We start from the raw sequence: 21,728 nt of genomic DNA, 5'->3' as shown, positions 1-21,728 counted from the left end.
CCACTGGAAGTCATTTTCACGTAGGCTGAACTGAAATGTCTGAGAGCGGAATCTGGAGATCTGGAGTTTTAAAACTTACCCTTGAGATTCTGCTACACAGTGAGTGTTGAGAGCCTCTTTTGTCTAATTGTAAGGATTCAGGTGCCTTAGAAGGTTGATGCTTAAGGCTTCTTTCTTGCTAACTTCTGACATGTGCTATCACAATACAACTTCAAGGATTTAGGATTAAGCCCAGCTTTACTGGAAAAGCTCACTTAGCTTCTGGGTGTGAAGGAGCCCTCTCTAGCCAAAATCTTAAAAGGGGTTTCATGTTAATAGGTTCTTGGAATATTTAATTCAAAGTAATTTTTGAAGGCACAGTGAGAGTGTGGTATACCTCAGAAGAGTTCTAGCTAGGGAGTTTGGAGCTGACAACTGGTGCCAGTGGAATGAGGGGTCCGCGCTAATGGTCATTCATGGCTTACGTTAAAAAAGCTTTCTTGGAAGAGGTCAGGTTCAGGCTCTGCATTTCTGTTTGTCTTTCTGTATTCTCTAAGCTTATTGAGAGCAGAGAAAGTGTTTAGTTTGTCTTAAAATCTCATCAATGACTGGCACAGAATAGACAGTAGACAAATGTTTCGTGAAGTGATTCAGGCCCTGAGAAGATGGAGGCTAAACCCTGGATTACAGAGCTCTTCGATTTGACCAGTCATATAGGGCACATGTTTATTCCGTGGTCAAGGGGAATTTGACAATTCCCAAGACAACAGATACCTATTATAATGCAAGAAATGCTTTCACAGACCAGGAGCTACTGCGGTTCTGGGTTTATGTGTAGTAAATGCAAGGCGTCCCTTTGGTCGGACAGTATAATAGTTCTTGTTCACTAGTGCAGTGACTAAATGTTTTGATTGTACTTACCTATTATGTATAAAAAGATGAGTAGAGAGAAAAAAATTTGGCCAGTAAAACGAAATTTTAGCTTCCTTAATGTATTCGGATCATATGAAATCTTCCAAATTGTCCAGCCTAGGGAAAAGGTAGAAATTGTTTTAAGATCCTTTATCAGTTCTGTGTGTTCTTAATACCATAAATCTAGTCCCAAGTGTTTTTAAGTTTTTGGGCTATGACCTTCACATCTACACAATGTCAGAGGGTTAAGGTGATCACTGTTGCGTCTCTTAGCCCTGCAGCTCACCTATGGCTCTGTAATCTGACTTTGCGGCTTTTCTACCAGAGAAGTAATATTACTATTTAGGAGTAGTTTTGGCTAAAGGAAGGCCCCTAACATTTCTATCCTTAATGTCCTTGTTATCTTCTACTAGCCTGCCTGAAATCTAATATAACTAGCAACTTCAAGCTATTTGTGATATGGGTTTGGGCAAGAATCCTAAAAACCAAAAATCCTAAACCCTACAATCCTGAATGTCGAAATCCCTAAAGATAAAAATCCCTAAAGCCTAAAACCCTGAAAATCACAATCCCAAAAGATCAAAATCCTGAAAATACAATTCAAAAAAAAAATTTAAAAATTATTTAAAAGATCTTATTTACATTTTAAAAAGAGGATTTATTTGAAAAGCATAGGAAGACATGACAGGACAGTTCAAAGGCCACTTTACACAATAACATAGGCAATAATAAACAGATAGTTTTACAATTTTATAACTCAGGCATACTAATGACAGTCACAGTTATGAGCAGATGAGCTCTATTAATAATGAAATAGCATATAAAATTGTGGTAATCTGAAATACCATAATGTACAACCCAAGTCTTTTGATAAGATTGATCGAAAGCCTGGAGAGGTTACCACTGCATATCAGTCCCTCAAAGGACTAAGATCTTGGAGAAGTTTTACCTCTCACAAACACAATTGTATAAAAAAGAAACCTCTTCATTTATTGAGGAAATGTCAATATTTTTAAATACATGCTTAAGGCTTACATACCAAGTCTAAGTTAGATAATGCACATTCATGGAATCAAATCTGCCAAAAAAAAAAAAAAAGCAAAAAAAGAATTAGAGCTCTCTAAAAATCTTTACATAATTTATTCAGAAATGATATGAAGCTGAATAACAAATTGTAAAAAATAATGCTGACAATTTAAAACAGTGAGGAAAAAAGTCAGAAACAAACAAACCTGAAAAACTAAACAGAAAAACTAGAACAGAAACAGAAAAACAGACAAACAGAAAAACTAAAAAGAAAATTTGATGGATGAAAAAGCATATTACAGGGATAGATTATGGGTAATTGCATGAAGCTACTGCAGACGAGCTGGTCAACTTTCACCATCATTAACTACATTTTGAAATTTTGCATGACAATGAATAGGTGCATTTTGTCTTTTAGAACATGGCTTTGCTTAAAATACATTCACATTTATTTTCTAGGTGGCTCTGCTCTTTTTGAAGTTCTTCTATGATCTAATACACATTGACATGAACATTCCCTGTTCAGTTTTCCCATCTTCTGTGCCATATTGCTATGTTGTTTTGGGTACATGGGACTCCATTCTGCCATGCACTCACATACAGATCACAGATTTGGCAGAAACAATGCTAGTGATGGAACCCTGATGCCATTGTGTAAGTGTCTTCTTATCCTACCACGCTCATGATAATTTTGGAACAAGTCCGTATCTTTGCCGGCTTCTTCAAGCAAATCTGGCTTTAATTCATTAAAAACTCCTGAAGCTGATGAAATAATCTATACCCAAACTCCTGTGACAAAAGTCTAATATATAATAAGCCTGTACATGTACCCCTGAACCTAAAATAAAAGTTTTAAAAAAAGCTGCTGGAATTATGTCAGCTGGAAGGAATGCCAAGGCAGATAAGTGACACATTTTCAAACTGAAGTTTTCGTCATTGCCATATGACGGGGCCAATCCGCTCATCTGAATTTTTCCACCGAATGCATTGGGCTGAATGGAAAAACCCAACTTTATTGGTAACACCTTGGAATTCACTTTTAGAAGCCTTGATTGTACCTAATTTTAAATCTATCATTATGTTGGGAAATTCAATTAGATGTTACTGATTTTAGACGTTATGAGTTTAGATTTTAAGAATCTCAACGTTCAGGATGATGGTGTTTGAAACTGTATCTTTTGGGATCACGATTGACACTGTTATGAATGGTTCTTAAAGTTATTAGCTAAATTACATGATAATGTGTAATTATTTTATATAGCTGCTAGACTTTCAATGAACCAAACTTCTAAATTATTATTCATAATTTGATTAATTGATTTAGCCATCCAACCAATATTGGTGACCTCGAAGCTTCATTGCAAAAGACCTGAGAGATGCTGAGAAGTTAACTAAATAAAGAAGGGTGCAGAGAGAATGAACATATTTCGGCAGACTGTGAGTAGTAGGGAAAGACTTGGATGGATCCAGGTGCTGAGAGGAAGGAGTAGGGGGTCCTTCAAGAGCACGTGGTGGCCTTGAGAGTGCCTGATTGCAGGGCATAGTTTCAGTACTTTCTGTGTCAATAGTTTAGACATGACTAAAAATAACACTAAGTAACACAGAGATCAAATTTCTAGAAGGGTATGGGCAGCATGTAAATTAGAGTGCCTAAAATTTTTTTTAAAACATCTTATTTGGTCACCATTTCTGACTGTATTGGTCTGGAGTCTCCAGAAAAACAGAACATCTCTCTCTCTCTCTCTCTCTCTCTTTCTCTCTTTCTGTTTCTCTCCCTATTTGGCTTCTCTGCAAACATGAATTCATAAAACCATATCTGTAGAGAGAGAGAGAGAGAGAGAGAGAGAGAGAGAGAGAGAGAGAGAACTGTTCACTGTAAGCAGAAGCTAACAAATATGAAGAACTTTAAAGGTAGTTTCCTACTCACAACTGGGAGTGGATTATTCATGAGAGAGAAAGAGAGAGAGAGAGTATGTGTATGTGTGTGTGTGCAGATATATTGTACATGAAGGTACAAAGATCTCTCTCTCTCTCTCTATCTATATATATGTATATGTATGTATGTATGTATATATGATTTATTATAAGGAACTAACTCATGTGATTATGGAGGCTGAGAAATTTCAAGATTGCAGTTGGCAAGCTGGAGACCCACCAGAGCTGCTAGTATATTTCCAATCCAAGTCTGAGGACCTGAGAACCAGGAGAGCTGATGGCATAAGTTCCCTTCTGAATTCAAGTCTGAAGGCAGAAGAGATGGAATTCCAGCTCAAAGACAGGCAGAGAGAGAGAGAGAGAGAAGAGGAGAGAAGAGAGAGAATTCTCCCTTACTCAGTCTTTGGTTCTATTTGGGCCTTCAATAGATTGGATCAGGCCCACCTACAATGGGAAGACAATGTGCCTTACTCTCTCCACCGATTCAAATGTGCATATCATCCAGAAACACCCTCACAGACACACCCAGAATAATGTTTAACCAAATACCTGGGCACTTTGTGCCCTGTCAAACTGACACATAATAACCATCATACTGGCCGCACTGATTGATGTTTTGCTTTATAGTCAGAAAGTGGATTTATCAGCCTTGCTTAGAATTTGATTTCTTTCCAAACACGAATTCAAAAAGCAGCCCTTCTCTGGATCCGCTGCGGGTTCTGTGAAGTAAAGGATCTGCTTTGGGTTCTGTTTGCTCCTAGAATTCGTGATTGCAAGTTGCTTCAGTGTTTAAGGGAGGGTTATAGTCACCAGATTGGCCAGCCCTAAACTGGTGAAAAATTAAGGGAGAAATCTTTAAAGTTTGAGAATCCAAAATATTCCAATAATATATGTAGGATAAAAACCTTAGATTGCTGGGACTACCTCATGTAGCAGCTGCCGGGAAATACTTATTGTTCTAGAGAATGTATAAAAATAAATACACTAGTAGCTGCCTTCGTACATTTTGGCATTACCAGGTTACTTTATTTAATACTTTTTTCCAAAGAAGGTACTTGATATGTTTTTTGAAAAATTTAATTAAGGAATACAGTTGGAAAAATGGACATAGTTGGAAACATAGAAACAAGGAATGTAGCAAAGATAGAAAAAAAAAAAAGAATTTCAGTTGTCCATCTGCTTTGAATTTTAGATTAGCCAAGATTTGCTCGATATGTGAAGCAGGACAGATCACCCTTAGTCGACTTCATTCTTATTGGTTCATAATCCGTTGTTCATATTTACTGGGTTGGTAGGTAGAGCAATCTATAGTTTCTAACCTCAGTGTTCACTGTAAGCAGAAGCTGATACATTTGAATAATTTTAAAGGCAGCTTCCTATCCAAAATTGGGGAAGGAGGATTTTTCATCAGCATGCGTGCATGTGTATGTATATGTATATGTGTGTGTGTGTGTGTGTGCGCACGCAGGTATATCATACATGAAGATGCAAAGATATTGTATGTAATATGTAAAAATATCTTGGAGAGTAAAATTGTGACAAAAATTTAGATTTGAAGTCCATAGTTTTTCCTGTTAATGTCCTTAAACCCTCAAATTTTCTAATGAGAAATGTGGCTATGATTTAGTCAAAGTCTAGGATTTATTTTTTATTTTTAGTTTTTTTAGAGACAGAGTCTTGCTGTCACCCCGGCTGGAGTGCAGTGGTGAGGTCATAACTCAATGCAACCGTAAACTCCTAGGCTCAAGCAATCCTCCACCTTAGCCTCCTGAGTAGCTGGGACTACAGGTACATGCCACCACACTTGGCTTAATTTTAAATTTTCTGTAGAGTCAGCGTCTCACTAGGCTGATCCCAAACTCCTGTCCTCAAGTGATCCTCCTGTCTCAGCCTCCCAAAGTGTTGAGATTACAGGCATGAGCCACCACACCAGACCCAAAGTTGAGGATATTAATTGGGCCACATTTTTTTTAGCGTGGTGTCTATTATGAAGGCACAGTATTGGGACTAATGCCTGCTGTAGTCTCACTTCTTTCTGTGTCTCTTCCCCCAGAGTGGAGAAAAGGCCAATTTGTTTTTTCCACTCTGTTTCCTGTTGGTATATTTTTGCTCTGAGAATACAGGAAGGAGAAATCTCGCTTTTTCCTTAGCTCCCTTCTTCAGTGATTTTTGAGGCTCTCAGATTCTCTGGATTAGACCAACCTGGATTGGGTGGATTTGAATAGCCCTGGGTGTGCATCTCCAGGCACTGGAGGCAGCCTCTCTCATTGCTCCCACTACTCTCTTCCTTCTTGCAGAGGCTGGCATGCTCTGCACTGAGGTTTCTTCCTCCCACTACAGGCAAGTTGCAAGAGTGGGCTTGGTAGAAAGGCAAGAAGAGGCCTCTCCAGTTCCATTATTTTGAGGCCACAAGTGGCTTTCAGAGAAAGGCAACTGATGATTGTCTATTGCCTCCCTCACTAATACTCTACATTCAGGTTTACACCCAGGGTCCACTAGGAAAGACATTTTTCCTGTCTCCATTCCTCCCTGCTTACCCACGCTACTTACCTTAGGATCTCATTGGAGGAGTGGCCGGGCTAGGATAGAGTGTGGGTATTCCTGGGACCTCTGCCCAAAACTCCCTATAATACATCTCTAACAATTTCCAATGCGTGGGAGAATGTAAGTTTTAAAAACAGACGAATAACTTTTAGTTAAGCCCAACAGAATGGGATATTATAGGAAATATTGTGGGCAAGAATACATTAGTTTGACACATATTTACAAAGCAAGCCAAAAGTTCCATTTTTCTTGCATGTAAACTTTATTATTCTACTTGAAAGCCTGCTGCAATTCACCTTGTTATTTTGTCTTGAAAATATCTGGAATTTTACCTGTCTTGAATACCACAATACTGTTCAAATAGTTGTATTTTTTAGAAAAATACCAAATAAGCTAAAATTACTGTTAATATTGAGAGGTATAATGGGAAAGGTAAGGAAGCCCATTTTAACTTTTTGACAAAGGAACTGAGATAGAGCAAGAAGAAATGGCTGAAATGAGATAATACTGTGCTTCTTATTCAGCATTAATGATTCATACATTTGGAAATTGACATGTTGATTTAGAAAAGGGTTTCTTTCTTCTCTCTGCTTACATTCTATTCAAGATTTTTTAGAAACGTATTTTTAACTGACCAATAATAATTGCATATATTTATGGGGTACAATGTGATGTTTTGATTTATGTATGTTTTGTAGAGAGATTCAGTCAGACCGAGTTATTTATATCCATCACCTCAGCAACTTTTCATTTTTGTGGTGAAAACATTAAAAATCTATTCTTTATGCAATTTTGATTATGTTCATTGGAGGGTAGTTCTAGAGAACATGCATTTGTTTAGCTGAGTTAGAAAGTCTATTGTGCACACAAACCAAATGAAGTTGCTATTTTGCTGTGTCAGAAAAAAATTAGGTCTATGTCAAGGAACTTATAACTTCAGCAGATCAAATAGATTTGCATGAAAATTAATTTATTAGAAATATGGTACGTGAAGAATAAGTTTTCAATAATTCCCTTGCTAGACTGAGAACATTCTTATAGCTATTTTAAGGAATTCAGATTCTCAGGGGAAAACAAATTTAAAGACACCACCTCCAACTACTATAACCACTACACACACACACACACACACACACACACAGAGAGAGAGAGAGAGAGAGAGAGAGAGAGAGAGAGAGATTCTTGCTCTGTCACCGAGGCTGGAGTGCAGTGGCACAATCTCGGCTCACTGCAACCTCCACCTCCCAGGTTCAAGTGATTCTCCAGCCTCAGCCTCCTGAGTAGCTGGGATTATGGGTGTCTGCCACCATGCCTGGCTAATTTTTGTATTTTTAGTAGTGACGGGGTTTCATCATGTTGGCCAGGTTGGTCTCAAACTCCTGACCTCAAGTGATCTGCCCGCCTCGGCCTCCCATAGTGCTGGGATTACAGGAGTGAGCCATCATGCCCAGCCCACAATCTTTCTGTTAACATCTTTTCTACACTTCTCAGTTCTGCTCTCAATCACCTACACTTTTGTCTCATTTTCTTTGCAGTATCTTTCTTCATCAGTGTTCAGATATCCTTGCAGTAGCCCAGGCTGTTCAGGCCACCTGTTCAGTGGCCTGAATGTGACAAGAGGCAAATGCTTCCATTGATCCTTGGCACGTTCTGAGAATCACAAAAAATATCACAAATAAGATTTGTCTGCTGTTTTCATTGAAGGTAACACAGTTGTGACTTGTCCAAGATCCAAGACCTACAAAAAAAAAAAAAAGAGGATAACAAATTAATAAATTGCTTTTGATATTGTTATTGATGAGAAATACAAAATACCTCTAAGCAGGTAATAGGTAGGCAATTTATTTTTCACTAGTATTTCATCACTGGGGTTTCTCCTTAAGCAGGTACTTGTCAGCACAGAAAAAAATGATACATATAAAATGTACCTTTTTTTTTTTTTTTTTTACTGTTGTCCTTCCAAGAAGTTTATGTTGTTTCAGCTAATTAAGTGAGATCACATTATTTTCTTTTGTGAATTTTTCATTCATTGAAAGAAATTATTTTGTGTAGGGGTTCTGAATACTAGTCAAATGGAGTGTCCAATGGTACATGAGCTTGGTTCTTAGAGCAGTAAATGCCCTTGGAACTCAAGATATTTCCAAAAGATCCATTTTATAAGTTGCAATTACTGAAGTTAGTTTCAATATAATCTCAGTAAACTATTTCAGTAATGGATAAAATGTATAACCCTACTGCAAAGTCAAAATCTGCTGCTTATCATGCTAATGTGATATTTACAAGCGTCATCACCATGGTGTCCAGCTCAAAGTCCCTCAAAGCCTTAAGACTTGGTCAATGAGAAGTGAGACTCATAACCATGCAACTCTAAATTTTTGAAAAGGCTTTCTTAAAAAATAAAAGAAAACCCCAAGGAGATACATTTTTGGCAGCGGAAATGTAGCACATATATCACTTGCAGAGAGAGATTCAAATGATAACTATGTTTGATTCCTATATATTTAGTAATTTGATCATTGGTGAGTAATAGAGTCTTTTACATAGAAAAGTGTATTTACTTAAAATGTTTGATATGTCCTCCATGGTTTATTTTATAACTAACACTAAGCTAAGCAAAAACTTTCCACTACTTTTTACCCAGAAATTCTTTCCTTTGTGATAATATTATTATTCTAGCTTCAAGATCACTTTTGTTAAATAGTAGTCTAGGCTGTCAAAAGTTTGCAGTCATTTGGGGATCCTGTATAGAACAATTGGTTCTGGACAAAATACTGTCCCTGAGAGCAAATAGGGTTAAGCCACAGTGCCCAAATGGAGTAGAGTACAACTGTAACGAGAGATAATTTACTCCATAGCACAGGCCAGTTAACCAGAGCCCAATATCTAGCAGTGAGAAGATAGCAAAGACACGGTCTTCATTTCAGTCCTCTGACAGTCATTTAAAAAGTGCCTATTAATTTGTTGATCATGCATTGCTGTCTTAAAATAATCGGTTTAGTTCATACATTGTCAGCAGGGAAACTATCACTCTCAAAGGGACAACAATTTGTCTTGGACAATGAAAAGTTTTTACTTTTTAAATGTATAAACCACAGATATACAATTTATCTGTGGTAAAATAATTTTATGGGTGGGGCAGTGGGTAGGAAAAATGTCCAAAAATGTCTCTTTAAGTGAGCAATAATGAAAAAAAATCACAGCTCTAGTTTCATTCACAGAGATTGATTGACAATATCTGTATTTGTACCTCTCAGGAAGATAACCACAATTGCAAAGTTGTCAATAGTGTGTCAGTGTGGTGACTGCTTGTATTGTTGGGTTTGTTTAATTCTTTCTTTGGTCCCTGTTCTGCTAGGTTGGCCTCAGCTGCTGAGCATCATGTGATAGACAGCAACAGGTCCAAGTAGCTTGCTGTAAATTTACATCATCATGAATTGACTTTAGAAATAATTCAATCACTCAACATTTTAAGTCAAATATTTGTAACTGTATTTAAACTCATTTTAACAGATAATAAAGCATGATATTATAGAAATATATTTAATAAAATTCTCATATTCTACCTATGCCATGTGGATGTTAGTTATTTAACAGGTATTTCTTAGGCAACTATTAGATGCAACATACAGAGGTTCAGCAGTTTCTTCCCTGCCCTCAAGGAGAGGTGAAATGAGCTTTAAAGTGCCAATTACAAAATTAGTAATTTAATTACAATTCTTATAATGCTTATAATGATGCAAAAGTGAAAACTCAAGTACATTATATGAAGAGCATTGTTAAAGCAAACGAAATAAGGCCTGAGAAGGACTCCGTACGCCTATATTTGAGTCCTGGTGGACAAACTGCCACCTAACTTAATAAACGGAGAGTACTGAAAACCTAACTTAGGAGTATGCACTTGTAACAATAGCTGAGACTTGGCCAATCCCGGTGGCTGTACTTCAACCATTCATACATTGCTGAATGTTCAAACTGTGTTCAAATAAGGCATATGCCAAGCTGTAATCAATCTAGCCATTCTGTACCTCCCTTCTGATCTCTGTATGTCATTTCCTTTTTTTGTTTTTTTGTCTATAAATCTTTCACCACGTCGCTGCGCTGGAGTCTCCTTGAATCTGCTGTGATTATGAGTGCTGTCTGATTGACTAATCATTCATTGCGCAATTAAACTCCTTTAAATTTAATTTGGCTGAAGTTTTTCTTTTATCAGCATGTATCACTGGGAACCGGCATTGTTAGAGCATAAGGAGAACCTACTTCACTGAAAAAAAACATCCTGCTGAGATCTAAAGGGTGCAAAGCCATGGGAAAGAAGATGGCAGGACCAGGAAGGAAACATGAGTGGGGACTCTGAGCAGGAATGAGCTTGGCTCTGGGGAGGACCCCAAAGGACTGGTGTGGTTGGAGAGAGAGGACCTGGGGGTGATGTAGATGGGAGTGAGGCTGGATGACGGCAGGCCATATAACATAGGATTTTTGTGGGCTCTCCTAAGGAGTTTGGGAAATATCCAAACAGAAATAGAAGGTGATTTTAGAGCTTTAAGTAACAGTGAATTAATGTGATGTGGATGTTGAGATGCCTTCTGACTGCATTGTGGAATTTCATTTGGAGTAGAGTGAGTATGGGTGTGGGAAGCAGTAAGAAGGCTTTTGCATGAACCCAGTAGGGTGGTTGCAGTAGAGATGAAACTATACTTAGAAACTGGTGATCACGTAGATAGAGGAGTGAGGAAGAAAGAATACGAAATAAGAAGCTCGGGGTCCTACTTGTGCAGCCAGGTGGGTGGATGGTGCAGCCATTGTCCTGGGATGACATACACTGGAGGAAAACCAGATGTAGAAAAGCCAAGACCAGCAGTGTGCTGGGGAACCAGGCAGGGGAGAGCTTAGGAATCCAGTTCTGAATACATTGAGCCTGATGCACCTGTGAGATATGCCAGCGGAAGAGCTGGGTTGGAAGTTGAATAGATCACTTGCCTAGACTTAGAAGAGAGACCTTAGAAGAGATGGGGACAAAATTTGGGGTGTATCATTGGACAACTGGAGCCCTGGGCATGGATGAGACAGCTTTGGAAATGATCGTCAAGAAAAAAGACATTTGGGCCTAGTAGTGAGCCTTGCTTTACTCCAACATTAAAAGTCAGCATAACAGACGGGATTGGTGGGGAGGTTGCTGGAGAGCCAAGACAGTGCAGTGTCTCCAGGACAGAGAATATCACAGGATGGTGGGAATGGATTGACTGGAAGGTTGCTGGGATTCCAAATGACATGAGAATGGCAAAACAGCTGTTGATTTGCCGACCCGGTCTTTCTAAGTGAGAACGATTCAGGTGGAGTCAGTGGAAATGTGACTAAGTACACTGAGATGTAGGAGTTGAGGAAACAGAAACAGCTTTCATAGACACCTCAGCCATGAGGGGTAGAGAGGGAAAGAACAAGTATTGGAGAAAGAAGTTGGGTTAGGGAGGAAGACCCACTGTAGAGGATGTGCCTGCAGATGGAACACCAGTCTTCATGGTTGGAGAGACATTTTGATCACACAGAAGGGGACAATGAGGATGAGGATGAGGGAAAATGAAGTAGGTGTATAGGCTTGGCCACAGAAGTTTGATAAAGTTTCTAGGTTGGAAATACCATTCTTACAAATGTGCAGCCCAAATGCAGAACTCTCCCAAATTCCTTAAACTTGCCTGTATCTTGTCTTTGGACAACGCGGAGACATCTAACCAGTATCCTTCACCCGCTCTTACCTCTTACTGCACCTGATTCAAAAAGTTCTCTCCCTCTCACTCTTATAAAAAGGAAGAAGTCCTAATGGGTGCCTAATGAAAACAAAAAGAGAAGGTATCAGGCATAAGCCTGATACAGACAAGGTCCTAACACAAATTCTTGGTGGGGAAGGTTCACACCTTATCCAAAGTTCATAATGATTTTCCCCCATTTGGCTCAGGGACGACAAGTCAGTGCCAAGAAAAATCTTGTGCTTCTTGCTTTTGCCGAGTGCCACAACATAAATGTAACCCCAGCAGTAACAAGACAGACACTTTGTTCTCCCCTTTTCTTTCCTCTTCATAGATGCCAAGGATTAGATCACTTCATAATGGGAAATGACAATTCCTTTAGGGATTAATTCCATTGAAATGTCAGAGGGCTGGGTGGGGAGGGTTTTTCAGCACCTCAACTCCAAAGAGAAGAAATGGTATTTAAATAGGCTCATATTTCATGTCTGCCGGGCAGGGAGCTTTAAACTTTAAAAGGGTTACTGGTGCTTCGTGAAAATTCCAGGCCTGAACAGACTTTCCAGTTGTCTGCTCTTTCTCCAGAAGAGATTCTTACACTTTTCCCACCAAGACGGATTATATAATGTTTGGATCTGTGCCACACCCTTAGGGACATACCCCGGTCAGGGGTATTCGCTATGGTTATGACGTGGACTCATGTAAGTTCTGCACATTTGCTGTGACTGCCATCTCTCTCACTCCAGAAAGATTATCGTAGTTCAAGAGCAAGTGATGTGTATTAATATAACAGAAGCCTTGGTGTCAGCTCAAAACAGCACACATTATGTATTATAAATTGTATATATTACTCACAAACTATAGAATTATGTTAAGATGGTGAGTGCACAGTACTTAGTAGGGAGCCTGGCACATAGTAAGTGCTCACTAAATGGTGACCCCGAAGAAGGAAAGTCAAATGGCTTGAAGAGCCATCAAGCTGAGCCAAGCACACTATGGAACCTTTCATATCCTACTTTAGAATCGGTGTCTAACACTCAGTTTTAATGACTGCACATATTTTTAGATGGAGGTAATTTTGTGTCCCAGCACCGTTTGTTCCAGCACTGCCAATGAAAGTATAATGTGAGTGCTATGCATTTGAATGACATAAGTAATTTAAAATTTTCTGTTAGTTACACAAAACAGGTGACACACAAAAAAACAGGTGAAGTTAACTTTAATAATATATTTTCTTTGGACCCAATATATGAAAAATATCCTCATTTTAACATGTAATTAATATAAAATGGTTACTAATAAGAGATTTACAACTTTTTTCATGCTAAGTGTCAGAAATCTGGTGTATATTTTGCTTACAGCACACCTCAGTCTGGAAGAGCCATATTCAAGTGCTTCATTGCTACTTGGGGCACGTGGTTACCTTATCCAGTATGCTGGCTTACACTTCAAGCGTGTAGTCTCATTTAATCCTCTGCTCAGTCAAGGGTAGTTATATTTCCCCATTTTACAGGTGCAGAAAGTGATCATAAAGTTAATTCCACTGATCTAAGAACTCACCATGTAGTAAGTGGTAGGATTAGGACCCAAACCCAGAGAATCTGACTAGCAGTTCTGCTCTTTAAACACCACGCCATATGCCTTCAAGTTGTTTAGAGACACGGATTATCGTACTTTCAAAAAGACCTTGAAGATACGAGAAGTCCATTGCAAATCATTCCTTTTCTCTCTTTCTTTGGCTCTTCCCAGCCTCTGGTTGCTGGATTCTCAGCCTTCCTCGGCTTGCAGCTGCAGCACTCTGCGCCCAGCCTCTGTCCTCACTGGTCCTCCTTCCCTCTGCGTGAGGCTCCGTGTATCTACTTATAAAGACATCAGCCGTGCTAGATTTAAGGCCCACTCTACTCCAGCGTTGGCCTCATCTTAATTAATTATATCTGCAAATACCCCATTCCCAAATAAATTCACATTCTGAGGTTTCAGGTAGATGTGAATTTTGGGGTGATACTATTCAACCCAGTACCAGTGTCTACTTGTATCAGATGCTCTTCTGGGCACTAGGGGTGTACAGGTAATGGAGATGTGCATAGTCCCTGCCCCCCAGGAGCAGTCATGTGTGGAGACAGGAGACAGACATTGATCAAATAACTACACAGACACTTTCCTGAGTAACAGGTGTCTAAACAGAATTGAGAAGGAGGACTGTGGGTTAGCCTTGTCCTTTGGGAAGCAAACTCCTTCATCACTGGGACCAAATCGTGCTCATTGTTGACTCCCTGGTGCCTGGTACATTGTCGATGTTCAGAGACTGAGCACTAAGAAAAAAAATTCTAATCTACTCATTACAGGCACAAAGTTAAAAGAACTTGGCAAGAAGGTCAAAGGCTTATTTTGAGATTATTCATGTTGGCTGAAGACAAAGGCGACTTATTTCTAACTAGAGAAAATGTCAAGCCCTCAGCCAACTTTTGTAGATAAATATGTCTTGTCTACTTCCCTTCCATTTCAGCACATCTTTCTTGTTCCATTTCTGATTGGTCTTACGTTCAATTAGTTTTTTGATTCTCATGGAGAATACAGTTATTTGGCTTATTATATTAGATAATAATAAAATTAGAATAATAAACGTTTTACTCTTTTATGAGTGTATTACATATACTTGGGTATTCATAATTGCAGTATATTTCCGTATATTATTCTGCATGTTTAGACTCGCCCATTGGACCAATTAGCTGCTGGTAGGTGGTGAGGGCAATTCAGTGATTAAGAAACTTAATTTTTGTCTAGGAGCCACGAGGAACAAAGCGAAGCTGGAGTTGTGATGGTAAAGAAGCAGTAGTAGCCAGGTGTGGTGGCTCACACCTGTAATCTCAGCACTTTGGGAGGTGGAGGCAGACAGATCACCTAAGGCTGGGAGTTCGAGAACAGCCTGACCAACGTGGAGAAACCTTGTCTCTACTAAAAATACAAAAATACAAAAATTAGCCTGGCATGGTGACTCATCCCTGTAATCCCAGCTACTCGGTAGGCTGAGGCAGGAGAATTGCTCGAACCTGGGAGGCCAAGGTTACAGTGAGCTGAGATTGTGCCATTGCACTTCAGCCTGGGTAACAAGAGCCGAACTCTATCTCAAGGAAAAAAAAAAAAAGAAGCAGAAGCAGTAGTTTTGCATAAGGGAGCGAAGGATATTTTGTACTTTTGTGATTGCGTGGCTTCCTTGATTCTGTCCACATTCAGATATGGTAACAGAGTGGTCTTATTTGGGCTTGGTTTTATCACAGTCATGGTATGACCTCCTGTGATGTTGAAATTCTGTGAAATTGTTTATGTTTATAGGGAACACTGTGGCTTGCTGTCAGTTTTCAGAGCCTTTGTTTATCTTCAGTAGACACCTCCTACCCTGTCAGGGATCATTTTCATTAGGTTCTTGTTTATCCTTCCAGTGTTTCTTTTTTTTTTCTTCAAATACAGTCATGTATGTTCTTATTTCTCCCTTTATAAACAAAAGGTAGCATACTACATACGCTGTTCTACAACTTGCTTGTTTTTCTTTGGCATATGCACTAGAGATCTTTCTGTATCAGTACACAGAATTCTCTCCCATACCTTTTATGGGTGCATAGTACTCCATGTCTTGATGCATCATAGTTATTACAGATTTTGGCACCTTAAGAATAAATACCTTGTGATTCAGGCCAGGCAAGCCCGCAAATTGAGGTTTAGCTGGAGAGAGTTCTTGGCTTTGCTCAGGAAAAAATTCAAGGAAAAGCCACTGGTGTTTGCAACTTTTATTGAAGCAGCAGTGTACAGCAGGAGCAGAGGTACTGCTCCTTGCAGTGCAGGGTTACCCCATAGGCAGTGTGCCCAGAGGAGCAGTTCAGAAGTCATACTTATACCCGTTTTTAATATATGCAAATTAAAGGGTATATTATGCAGCAATTTCTAGAAAAAGAGTAGTAACTTCTGGGTTGTCAGGTCATTGTCATGGAAATGGGTGGTAACTTCCAGGTGTTCCCATGACAGTGGTAGACTGACAGGGCACTGTTGGTGCGCATGTCTTAGGAGGTGGTGCTTTCTCCTCTTCCCTGTGGTAGTGCTCAATCTGGTCTGATGTCTGAGCCCCACCTCTGGAGCTGAGTTCCGCCTCCTACTTCACTTTTACCTCTAAAATAACAGCATGAATAGATGCTTATTTGTAAAAGGATGAGCTTACATTCGACAAGCATTTGCAATGTTGACTGGAGTCAAGACAGATGTGATACTCTGCAGTGTAGACCAGAGTCAGGACAGATATGACACTCTAGCAAGCTGGCTTCTATTCTTGGTTCCACCAGCAATTTCCTTGACAAGTCACTTTAAAGTTTTTGAGCCTCAGTTTTACATCTGTAAAAATACGAGGTTGACAAATATTGGAAGCCTAGTCAAATTTCATCCTTTTGATCTTACTCTCATAGCAGGTAGATGTTTAACAAGCCACTTTCCAGAAGAAACAAAGACCTGCTCTGTAATGTTTGCTGATTTTCACAATGTAAATACTGTCAGCATGACCAAAACTACTACCATGTTCAAGCTACCAACAATTTAATAGCTTTCAAAATTTCCAAAAATTTAACAATTGGCTCTTGGAGCTGAAAAAATGTCCTGACATGAGGCTCACTGAGATTCAGCCATTGTAACCTCCTCAGATAGAAGGTACATCCTACATACATATCACACTTGGAAAAAATAAAAGAAAACTAATGAACATTATCCTCTAAATCTACTATCTTGAACATTCCCTGAAGTTTTCAATAATTTGTAGCGCAGGAGTGCTTAGAACAAACAGTAATTCATTTTAATAACTACAATACATTATCCAATCTTTATCTACAAAGTTTACTTTGTTGGGTCAAAGTTTGCTATATTAGTATACTATTTAATCCTGTTCCTTAACTGTTGCTGTACATTTTAATCAGCTTTTGACAATTACTGCCAGTCAGGTCCCACCCCAGACTAATAAAGTAGAATTTCAGAAGAGTGGGGCTTAGACACCGGTTTGTTTTAAAAGTGTTCCAGGTGATTCTAATGTGCCCTCAGGGTTAAGGACAACTGACCTTTGGATACTTGGTATGTAGGTCTTCTGATACTTGCCTTTCTCATTTTAAGTGAAGCACACTGTGCAGATACGTGTCCCCACACAGATACTGATTCAGCTAAACTAACTCAAGTGCAAGAAAAAAATCTTCAAGATCATAAAAACGTGGCAAATGCAATTGATCTCTCTGAAAAATAAATTCAACAGAACTCAAAATCTGACCTAGCATTTTATTTCTCAAATGTAAAAATCTACCGCAAGAATAAAATGAGAGGAAATCCAAATGTCTAATTCCTCTCTGTGAGATTTAAGTTTGTTTTGTTTTGAAGAAAGGTCATTTTGTTCCTCCTCTTTTTTTTTTTTCCTGGCCTTGGGAAGCAGCTGACCATCCCAGCACACCAAAAATTAATTACCCTGGAGGGCCAGGTGCAACCAGTTAGTTGGTTGCTATGGGGACAGAAGCTATACAGCTTGGATTTTTCAAGAGAGTTTCTTATTTCATGAAATCTTATTCTTTTCATAAGGGCCATTCATAAAAATATGTGTGATTTGATTGCTCTTATATATGCATTAATACATAAACAGGAAAAATACATTGTCAAATCATAAGCCCTCGTATTTGTAAAGAATACTTAAGAATAGATATAACTTGAGTGAATTAGTTTTTTAAATATCTGAGACGTTTTAAAATTCTGTTGGAAAAACTAGGAGAATAAACTTTTCTGGAGTCTTGTGGCACTCAAAGCACTGGGTTGCTGTGCCTGATAGGAGTTAAAGTTAAGCCCAACATGTGAGATACATCAGCTCTAATCCAAGAAGATGTTTTATTACAAATTCTGTTCAAGTAAGTTATTTTCAGTTCTTCTGAAGAGAACCCAACATAGGGCTGCATCTCTAAAACTTAATTCAAAATGGTAGTGTTTTTTCTTAAGAAGACATGTTAAAACTCATTATTCAAAGAGCGTTTGAGTGTTTTCATACAATTGATCAACATTTGCAATTTCTTTTGCACCAACCTAATATTCCAAAGTAGAGTCTATTAGTGAGTAATGTGTGGTCATTAACTTGTAGTAGATTAATTTATTATAGTGGATACTGATAATCCTTATATTGATTGTATTAAATTGGCAATGGAAATAACTTGGTAAAATTTTGGGAAACTGACTTTACCTTAGGATTTTGATACTGAATTTTAAGCATATTCTAATAAATAATCCAAACCTACAGTTTTTGAACTATTTTTACCCTCTATTTGCATCATTTATAACTTAAGAAATGTCATAAATTTCATTTTTAACAAACCACTGTAGAGATTTAAATGACAGCATTATCTATCTGTGATGCACTAAATTTCTTTGAACGTCTGATACACTGATATTGTACATAGTTTACTAGAGGCCAAATATTTTCATATTCTTTTAATAAGTCAATCCCATTTGATAATATTTGCGTGACACATTTGCAATAAACTCTTATTTGCTCTCATTTGAAAAGAAAAATCTTGCTTTGTTTTTCTTCAACTTCTCAGGGAAAAAGATGTTTAAAAGATACATGCTTTAAAGGATTGAAAGATCTGTTAGTACTAACTACTTCTTTGCCAAAAATTAGAGAAACCTAGGAAGTGTCAGTGCTTTCTCTTCCTTTGGGTATGTGTTAATATTTATTTTATAGTTCATATTTAATATCAAATGACATTTGTTGTGTCTAGAAAGGCCCTTGGGACATAGTAAATGCTAATATATATTTATTATATGAAGAAATAAGTTAAATAGTTACATTTAGTGTTTTCATATTCAGCTTCTTTCAAACAAGATTTCCTTGAACATATATACCTAGTTTATTTACAGGAAAGTTTATTCCTCAGTGTATATTTATCAAAGTCCCATAAAGGGCAATCCAACTGAGTACATGACATATCACCATTATACAACTTCTAAATTACGGAACCAATTTAGCTTATGTCTAGCTCAGAGTTTGTAAACCTATGAGTTTTGCACTTTTTCAATTCTTTTCTCTTTGACCTGGAGTTCAGCACTTGCTCCATAGAGATTAAGCTAAACATAGCTTACAATTTTCAATATACAAGAGAGATGAAAGGTTAAGATTCTTAATATATAATTTAAAAATCAATAAAAAGGCACTTCTGGTCAAGATGGAGTGAAAGAGACTGGATTTACCCTCCAGCCTGAAACAACCAAAATACCAGAAAAAAATAAATGAAACAAAGCTCTTAAAGATTTTAGACATCAAGCAACAAAGGACAGTGGTCCTTGAAAAACAGGAAACAAGTGAGGTAAGACCCATGATAACCCCAGCTTACTGCCTAGATGGAGATTTCAGGAACTAGCACAGGGAGGGGAAACTGCAGGAGAGCTCAGAGGTCTTACCTGAGTCCACCTGAGTTGAGGACTTATAAACAAGAGTCTGGGCAGGTCTTGGCTTGAAATTCCAGGACAGTGTACCAGAAAAGAGAGAGCAGCACAGGGAGAGAACCTTCATGATCTCCAGAGGGTCTTCAGGTCTTAGCTGAGTACAGAGCAGGGCCTCTATGTGAGGAAATTACCTGAAATTAGGGTAAGACCTGCCTGACAGGATATAGAGGAAATCCTCCCTGTTTTCATACAGCTTGGAACAGTTGATGTTCCAATGACCCAAAGTGGAAATCCTGAGAATTAATTGAGATTTACACATGGTACTCAGAAGGCTTTTGCTTCGGTGAAATTACTAGGGTAAAAATAACTCTCCGGAGTTGGGAAAAATTATAACAAGACTACTGGTTGGAACTTCTCGACAAATCCTTAAAAACAAGATCTGAAATGATTAAAAACTGTTTTCAAGTAATTTATCTATGCTTCAGACCAAAACTCAAGGATATTTACAGGAATACAAAAATATCCAGCACCCAAGAAGTTAAAAATCAAAATGTCTGCTATTTAATTAAGGCATGCTAAGAAGCAGAAAATATGACCGGTAATGATAAAAGACATCAATTGACACCAGTCTGGAAATAATACACATGATAGAATATAGTAGACAAGGGCATTAAAAGTTATTATGAAGGCATTTCATATGTTCAAGAAGCAAGAAAAAAGGTTGATCCTGGAAGACATAAAGACATGGAATATGAAAAAAATTAAATCAAACACCTATAAATGGCAACTATGGTATCTGGAATAAAAAGCCTACTAGACGGGATTTGTAGTAGATTAGATATTGTGCAAGAAAAGATTAGTGCTATGAACTGAATTGTGTCCTTCCACCTCAATTTGTATATTAAAATCCTTACCCCAAATGTAATGGTGTTTAGAGATGAGGCCTTTGGAAGATAATTAGAGTTAAATGAAGTCATGAGGATTGGGCCTTCATGATGTGATTAGCAACCTTATAAGAAGATGAAGAGAGGAAGATTACTTGCTCTTTGCCATGTGTGCATACAGTGAGAAGACAGCTGTTTGCAAGCCTGGAAGAGGGCCTTCATAAGAAACTGAGTTGGTTTTCCAGCCTCCAAAACTGTGAGAAATACATGTCTGTGGTTTAAGCCACCTAGTTTGTGGTGGTTTGTATGGCAACCTTAGCTGGCTAAAATAATTAGTAAATTTGAAAACATAGCAAAGAAACTATCCAAATGAAACACAGAGATTTTAAAAAAGTAGTGAAAGAGTCTAAGTGAACTATGGGACATGATTAAGTGTTTGTGTGTTTGTGTGTACATAAAATTAGAGTCCATGTGGGAGACAAAGGAGCAGAGAAAAAATATTTGAAAAGTAATGGCTGAAAACTTTTCAAATTTGATACAAACCATCCTTACATACATGTCAGAAGGTCAGCAAACCCCAGCACATCAACTTGAAGAAAAATGCAAGGTACATCATAACCATATTGCTGAACACCAGTGATAAAGATAAATCTTAACGGCAGCCAGAGGAAAAAAGATACAAAACACAAACAGAAACAAGGTTAAGGATGATGGCAAATTCCTACTAGAAACAATTCAAACCAGAACACAGTGCACTGTGTTGAATGTACTGAAAGAAAAAATTATGTCAACTTAGAATTCTATACCCAGTGAAATTATCTTCCCAAAACCAAGGGAAAACAAAAACATCTTAAGACACAAAAACTGAAAGAAGTAATCACCAGCAGACCAACACTGAAAGAAAAGTTGAAACAATCATTCAGGCAGAATAAAAATGACACCAAATAAAAATATGATCTTAACAAAAAAATGTAAACAAAGAACACTAGATCGAATCTTATGAGAATAAAGATGAAAATCATTTTAAAATTACTGCAGACTTTTAAAAGATAATTGTGTAAAGAAAAAATAATAACAATGTATGCGAAGTTCTTATATACATGGAAAAAAATGTATGACAAAGAGAGTGCAAAGGCCAGGAAGGGAGAAATGTTCTAAAGTTCTTATACAATATGTGAAGTAAAGGATGTATATTATAAATCTTAAAACAATTGCTATAACACCACAAGAAAGTTACAGCTAATTAGCCAACAAAGAAGATTAAATG

General features: G+C 37.9%; 1 long non-coding RNA gene across 1 annotated transcript in view; it reads right to left on the bottom strand.

The window, feature by feature from the left end:
* Nucleotides 1-4,852: 4,852 nt before the first annotated feature.
* LOC144576720 (uncharacterized) overlaps nucleotides 4,853-21,728 on the bottom strand; it is a 124,456-nt gene continuing 107,580 nt past the window's right edge. The window contains exon 6 of the long non-coding RNA XR_013519127.1: nucleotides 4,853-8,134. This is a non-coding gene — a long non-coding RNA (uncharacterized LOC144576720). The remainder of the gene's footprint in view (nucleotides 8,135-21,728) is intronic.

This window comes from Callithrix jacchus, chromosome 6 (genome assembly GCF_049354715.1).
Source record: "Callithrix jacchus isolate 240 chromosome 6, calJac240_pri, whole genome shotgun sequence".
Lineage (NCBI taxonomy): Eukaryota > Metazoa > Chordata > Mammalia > Primates > Cebidae > Callithrix > Callithrix jacchus.
Note: the sequence above shows the minus strand (reverse complement) of the source record. Positions and strands in the feature narration are given on the sequence as shown.